Here is a 7,362-nt window from a genome sequence, read left to right as displayed (position 1 = left end):
GGACTAGACCGGGCTTTTGTAATCATCCTGTGCGGTAAGACTGAAATTTCATGAGGTAAGATAATGGATTTCAGACAGAGTTGATTCTCTTGGACTTCCAACCTCTGAGCGGTCAGTCGGCATCTTTGTCTGAGGCTCTTGCCATTGCAAGGAGGAATTTTGGAAATGAGGGGTTTACTGTGACCATGGTGCAGTGAATTGCACGGTTACGTTGCACTTGTCAGGAGGAAGAGCGATGCAAGTAATACTAGGATAAAAGTTTTCTGCGTGTGCCGTGGAAGGGAAGAGCCATTCTTGTCTTTCCGGTTTTGAATTTGAAGCGTTATCTTCTGCTTCTCTCTTAAAAGGCACCTTTTTTTTTAAAAGGCACCTGTCAGGCCTCTTTATGGAGGTTACACTGTCGTCAACAGCAGCAGAAGCTTGTGTGCTGAACAGAGTTGTGTGTTGTTTGGAAGCTTTGAGTTCCACTCTGGTTTTTTTGTTTGTTTCTTTGTTTCTTTGTGGGTTTTTGGTGGCTTTTATTTTCTTCAGGGGCGGGGGGGGGAGTTGCGGAGTAGTTTTGAACATTTCTGTGGGATTTGACAAATCAAATTTAAAAGTTAATGCTCATTTTATAGTTCATGTTCAAACAGGATGGTTAACTGTCTTGTTTGTCTCACAGAGGGTCCAACACCTGTGACCAGTAGCAGTGCATCTGCATTTTCTGCTCCTTCTGGAGAATTTCTGGATTTAGACAAATTCAAGAAGCCTGAAGGAAGCTGGGATTGGGAGACCTGCTTGGTTCAAAACAAAGCAGAGGCCACGAAGTGTGTAGCCTGTGAAAGTGCAAAGCCAAGCACCAAAGCAGAGCTCAAAGGTAATACTTAATGATTAAAACGAGGATGCATATTCTGTGATTTATTTTTTGGTTTGCTCTGATTTTTTTTATTTTCTTACCTGTTAAGCACAATTATTTTTTCCTTTGAGGTGTGGCAAAATTATTCGTTTTTCCTGTAGGAATATTGCCTAGATAACATCTGTTTCCACACTTTTCCCCAAGAATAAGTTTATCCTTTTTAGAGAAAAGCTTTCATTAATGACGTGCTTGTTCTTTACATGCCCTACACGTTGTTCATTTGGAGTTCAGACTAAAAACATGATCTTTCAAAGAAGTTCGTATACTTTTTAAAGCCAGGTGGTGGGCAGAAAACACAGTTGTGAAAAGTTTTATGTAGAGAGGAAGCATGGGGTTTTCTTGTTTGTTTTACTGTTTGGTGGGTTGTTTTTTAAACAGTTTTGACTGGAAAGATCAGGACTAGAATGTAGTTCAAACCTTCACGTACTGCAGATACACCGTGGGTTACGGACTTGACATTCACTTATTTCTGCAGGTTTTGGTACTGCGACTGCGTCCACAAAATGCTGCCTTGCCATCATTTACATTCGGTGTTCACTCAGAGTGTTCAGGTGCAGAGTCTGCAGCTGCCTCACAGTTTATTTTGGGAAGGACAGAAGAGAAGCAGGATTCTGTCACTACTGCTGCTCCGTTAGTGTTTGGAAAGAAAGCTGATACTGAAGAGTCAAAGACACAGCATCTCAACACTAGGTTTAGACGAAAAATTGCGACACCTTAAGGAACCTGTCCTGCATCTCATACAAGCACAGAAGTTGCAGTGTCTCAATGCTAGCAGTACAGTTGGTGGTAAAATCTTTAGTAGGGTGAAATAGAGGCCTCACACCTTTCAGAGAAAAAAAGAGATTATTCCCACATACTTGCAACTATGCTGCAGAGTGTACTGCTGTTACTCTAGTGCTACAAAGGTCCAAAAATCACTGAACAGTTATTAGCCAGTTTTGTATTCCTTTAATTTGTTGAAAGACTGCAGTAGAGGATTGAAGTTTTTATTGAGGATCACTGTGTGGAAAAATTCTGATTGTTAAATGTCATTTGTATGACTTAAGAACCGCGTTTTGGAGTACAGAATTCAGTATTAATTCCAGAAGGGGTAAGGGGAAGGACATTAGCTAGTAATCCCGAACAAAAGCAGTGTATAGAGCTATACTGATTTTAATCGCAGTATTCTTACAGTTGGTCTGTTACTGAACAGATATGTTTTGGGGAGATATGGTGGCCAGGGAGGCGTGTGTGTTTGTGTGCTTCCTCTTCTAGTTAAGGTTCTGGGGTTTGGTTTAGTCAGGAAAATTCGATGAGGCACCTTGTGTAAAAGGAAATGTTAACCAGCATTTTTCAACACGGTGTAGTCCCTTAAAAGTGTCATAGATGAAAAGAGGCCATAACTGCTGGGGGAAAAAGTTAGTGGGAAACTGAGAGCAGGATCACATTCAGTAGTGAGAGAGCAGCAGCCCAGGGAAAGCTGATGAATGACTGTAACAGATAGTTCTATTTTAAGTGTAAAACAACACTCAGTACTTTATAATGGTGGTCTTACCAGAGGGTTCTTCTCCATGGCTCCTAAAAGCACGTCTTGAAGGCATTCAAGTGCAGTGAACTTAAGCTGTAAGAGTTGGGCTGGTAAGCTTGGCCTGATTTGAAGCTGTAGGCACGGGGCTATAATTTCTGAACAGGCTACAAAAGAAACTGTACCACTGTGCTTTTCAGTGCTCCGTTTAGCAAAGCCATCAAATTGTTGCAGGCAATTGATGTTGTTCTTCTAAGAGCACCTGAAAGATATTTTTGTTTGAAGAGTTCAGAGGTACCGGTTAATACTGGTTCAGATAATTACAGCCAGCTCTTGGTGTTTGTGACCAATAAAGTTTGTGGCTCCAAAAGGAGTGGGTTAGTGCTAACTGATTAACTGCTGTATATGCAGAAATATGGAATCTGATTACTTACGCAGAGAGCACTTAAAATGTATTGTTTTGCTGGCTCTCAGTGAGTTGCATCTTAATGCTACCAAGGAATAAGCTTTTTGCTTCTGGCCCAAGTGTTTTAATTTGGTGAAAGCCTTTTCTGTGCACGTGCACATGCCAGAGAGGTTGCTTAAGTAATAGAAGCTATAGTAGCTGCTATCTTCTGTTTTTTGTAGAAGACAGAAACTGAATTCGTTAGCTTTGTAACTGTTATGCATACTAGAATTGGTTTTCTCCCTTTTGAAAATAGTAGAGGGTATGCCTATGTCAGATTTGGTGAGCAAGGTGATCAGATGAGGGCACTGCAAGACTGCCAGAACGCACCAGGTCTGGGGGGAAAAGGAATCCGGCTGAGCATAGGAATTTCTAAAAGGTAACCAAGGAGTTGTGCATTGATACAGTTATTCTAAATAATCAGATTCTTGTAGCTCTGCCTTTGGAAAGTCTGTGGCCCTTGCTGTAGTGGCTGCACACAGGATGCAGTCTACAAAACCAGAAATGCAGAAGTCCTATGTTTTGACTCCCTGGATTCATCAACCTGCTTCAGGATGGCTGGGGGAATCCAACTGTTAAGTCTAGCCAGACAGCGCAACTTGGGCTTAGCTGCCATTGTAACCAGCCTTGTTTCTCAACAGCAGCAAAGCTGAATGCATTGGTAAATATTTTCAGGTTTGGGCCTGCATAAGGTAGAAGGGACAACAAGTGGTTTTATATGCTAGGGAGTTCTTGTTCTTAGAGCTTTCCCTCTAGTTTGAGAGAAGCACATAACTAGTTTTATAGTGGGTTGACAGGAAAGAAGTGGGGGGGAAAAATGGGAACGCAGGGGGAAAGCCAAAGGCGTTATTACTAGAACAGGTTTAAAATGCTATTCTTTGCTTTTCATGAGCTTAGGGCAATGGGGAGTTTAAAGCTTAGCACTTCCTGAGAGGGTTTCTTACTCTACCGGCTCAGTTCTATCACTTATTTAAGGCAATTCAGGTCTCTGAACGGTTAAAGAATTGATACCAAATTTGATGAACTTTGATTCAGGATACTGACAAAACAGGACTTCATATAAACAATTTCAGTATGTTCATGAGGTTAGCTTGTGTGTTCTGTTAAATAGTAAAAAATGACACTTCTGTTTCTGTTTACCTAGCATAATTCTGCAAATGTTGCCTCCTTCTGCTTTAGAATGGAAATGCTCTTCTCCAAGAGAGCACTGTCCAAACTTCTTTGCCAAAATTTTTTGATTAAATTAATATTGTTTTATTTTGAAAACAAGAATAAGCCACAAACATGTTTTCTTGCTTCGGCTATCCAGAAGAACGTCAACAGTATTTTCAGATTTTCCTTCCCTACACAACTGTATGTAGGAAGAGTGCAGTTGGAAGCAGAAGACCTAAGATGATGTATCTTCTGTTTGTTTACTACAGTAACAAGACAATGGATTACCTCTTTATTAGAACTTGTGTAGCTTTGCAGTATTGAAACAAATGTAGGTATTAAAATACACATCAGTAATACGTTTCTGAATGGCTGAGTACCGTGCTCTCTTAGCATTGAAATACCCAGCCATTGGATTAGTTTGTCCCTCATGTTTGCTGAGTTTGGAAGCTATTTCAGAATGCCTTCAGCTTGTATTCTTCCCCAAAAGCATAGAACTCACTTCTCTGCATCCCCAATTCAAGTCAGAGAAACTGGGCACTGCAACCACAGGAGGTCTGCCTGTACAGAATCAGTGAAGACAAGTCTAAACAGCGGATTTTTTTGAATATGCAGCTGGGTTATCTGAATGTTCTTTATGCAGTGTACCTCAGTTTTAGTACAGATAGCACTTGTCTTGGTTCTTGTCATTAGTCTGAAGCTGCCCCTGAGAAAATCTTGAAAGGGAAAGTAGTGAAAGCTAATCAGCTGGCCCTTTCTTCTTAAGAACCAGCGTATTTTGTAATTCTCCCACTAATAATAAGGCGTCATGCTGGAGAATCGCGATTGTGTTGTTAAGCAAGACTGACTTCACCTGAGCGGTATAGTTGGCAGCTGTTGAATGTTTAATGGACTTTAAACAAACAAAAAAACTGAGCAGGTGGAGGTAGACATGGCAAACTGACAGGCAGTGTCAGATGCTTCTTTGAAATGGATAATCTGACTCCATTCACTTCTTTCTGGAAATAAGATCTAGTAATTAACCAAACAAAAGATAGAAGGGTTAAGACTGCATCTTTAAAGCAGCTGTGCTTGATAAATGTCTCTGGTCTTAAATCAATCTTTAGCAAAGCACAGAGACATAGCAGCAGCTTGCTTATGCCAACGCTAAAAATACTTGATGTGTACAGGTAACCATGTCAAGGCTCTGGAGTTAATCCATGAGAACAATTCCTTCTGGTATTGGCAAAGGTGAGGATGCTTGCTTCTATAGAAATGAGGTTTTGAGCTGTGACTTAAGCTGTCACTTAGGTGACTGTTTAGGAAAGCTTCCTTTTAAGCTTTGAAGTATGTAAGCTGACAAATTGTTTAAGTTCAGAACTGGGTTTACAGTCTCTTGTTCTCTGACTGTATGCAACTTCTCATGTTTCAGACTGAAAGCAGAATTGCAGCGGTACCAGTCATGCAACTATAATGATTATTGCCAAGATTACCAGAACTACCACTCGCAGAGGAGTTACGATGCTTACGCTGACTACAACTACAGCTCCTATGCTCCCTATGACAGCATGCAAGCTGTTGGAGACTGCTCTTTAGGAGATTCTTTAATGGCTCCAGCTGTTTTTGAGGTAAAGATAGTGCACGCTTGCTGTAAAGAAAATATTTCACAGATAATACGTTGTACAGATTTGTGTGAATCAGCAAAAAGAATCCGAAGTTGAAAACATGCTTTCTGCTTAGTGTGAAGTTAAAAGAGCAGATTCCATTCAGAGGTGTTTGTATTTAAGTGCTTAAATAGTAAATCCATAGAATTAGTGATTTATACACCATTATTTGTTCATGCATACCAAAGAATGGTTTTGACAGCATAATTGCGTACGCTTCTTCTGTTCCTGTTCTTCTGATTTGCTTTGCTTAAAGCAAATTAAACAGTTGTTTTAAGTGGTCTTATCGTGGTCAATGTATTAGTTGTGACCTCCGGAAGTCCCTTCCAACCTGTACTGTAATATTGGCTTTCTTCTAAAAATAAGTAGATAAAATGCCATCTATCCTTGTAGTTGTAGGAAGAAGGAATGGGTTGAGACTGCAGCACTTTGAATCTGTGATGCTTTCTGAAATGAGTTATGATTAAACTTAGCCTTTTCTGTCTTTCAGGAATCTTCAGTTATGACTGCAATCGGTGATGACCTAATTACTGACGGTAATAAGGGTTCTATCATTGTCACTTGAGTTTAGCCATCCTTGTGCCTTTTAACAATACAAGCCAACCTCTACTGGATGAAGAACATCTTGAAAATTCAGCTGAGGTCAAACCTCTGTGGGGTTGATCTGCAATCAGCTGGGGTTTTAAAGCTGATACAGCATACACTGACCGCATCAAGTAAAACGGGACACTGTCAATGCTTCGCAGCAGGTTTCTTGTACCTGTGCCTTCATTCCCATTTGAAAATGGTCTAAGACAGAATTTTGTTCTTTGTATTGGTTCCGCTAAACAGATTTTATATTAGAAACTCAGTAATATGCAAAAGCTTTGTTCTCCACCCTGAGGTAAAAGCTTATGTTGCAGATTCCAAAAGGAGGATTCAGCTTGCACTTACAAATACGGTACAAAACATATTTGTGTCCTGGAAGGTTTGCAAAGTTCCTCACGTGGAGGCATTTTGTGTTAGTGTTTAGAAACTATCCTATGTAACGTGTATTGCCGTAGAAGTGAATTAAATGACTCTTGGGAGGGTTTCATGGCTGATTATCCGTAAACGTTATCTTTACTATCTTAAACATTGTCTTTGTCTTTATCTTGAAAGACAGTTCTAGTCCCAGCCTTCTAATATACAAATTCCCAAAAGTTGGAGCTGTGAGGCTCAAAATTTTAGAGGACTAAATACCTCACTAAAATTAGTAGATCTAATAGCTTATTACACTTAGCTTAAAATACATTTTATTAGCCATTTCACGTGAAGTTTTTTTGTGCGCATGCCTCAGATTTGATACTTGGACTTACCAGGCTTTTATTTTCAGATCCACAGCTCTACTTGGATGTTGATGAAATGAACAGACAATTCACGGAGACAAGCGAAGAACTCTACGATTCACTCATGAATTGTCACTGGCAACCTCTGGATACGGTCACTTCTGAAATCCCCTCTGCTATTTAAGTGTCTTCTAGAGCATGACCGTTAGGACCAAAGTGCTAAAACTACATTTCTTCTACATTATTCTAGCTCATAAGTTTTAAAGCACAATGATAGGTTGGGTTTTTTTTGCTATGCTTTTGACAGTTTCTGTAATCTTTTTGTTCATCACTCCCTTCTTGGAGCATCATGAAGTCATGTAAATATTCGAGAAATGTAAAGAGGTAAATGGGGTCTAAAGATAGACTTGCCTGTG

The 7,362-nt window shown here is 40.0% G+C and overlaps 1 long non-coding RNA gene across 1 annotated transcript; it reads left to right on the top strand.

Annotated features, from left to right (window-relative positions):
• Positions 1-5,272: 5,272 nt before the first annotated feature.
• LOC310891114 lies at positions 5,273-7,103 on the top strand. Its single transcript, XR_014577430.1, has 3 exons — positions 5,273-5,603; positions 6,130-6,175; positions 6,994-7,103. It is a non-coding gene; the product is annotated as an uncharacterized lncRNA (long non-coding RNA).
• The last annotated feature ends 259 nt before the right edge of the window (positions 7,104-7,362 follow it).

The sequence above is a fragment of the Anser anser genome (genome assembly GCF_964211835.1).
Source record: "Anser anser genome assembly, contig: HAP1_SCAFFOLD_97, whole genome shotgun sequence".
Lineage (NCBI taxonomy): Eukaryota > Metazoa > Chordata > Aves > Anseriformes > Anatidae > Anser > Anser anser.
The sequence above is the reverse complement of the archived record's forward strand: the minus strand, read 5'-3'. Positions and strand labels throughout refer to the sequence as shown.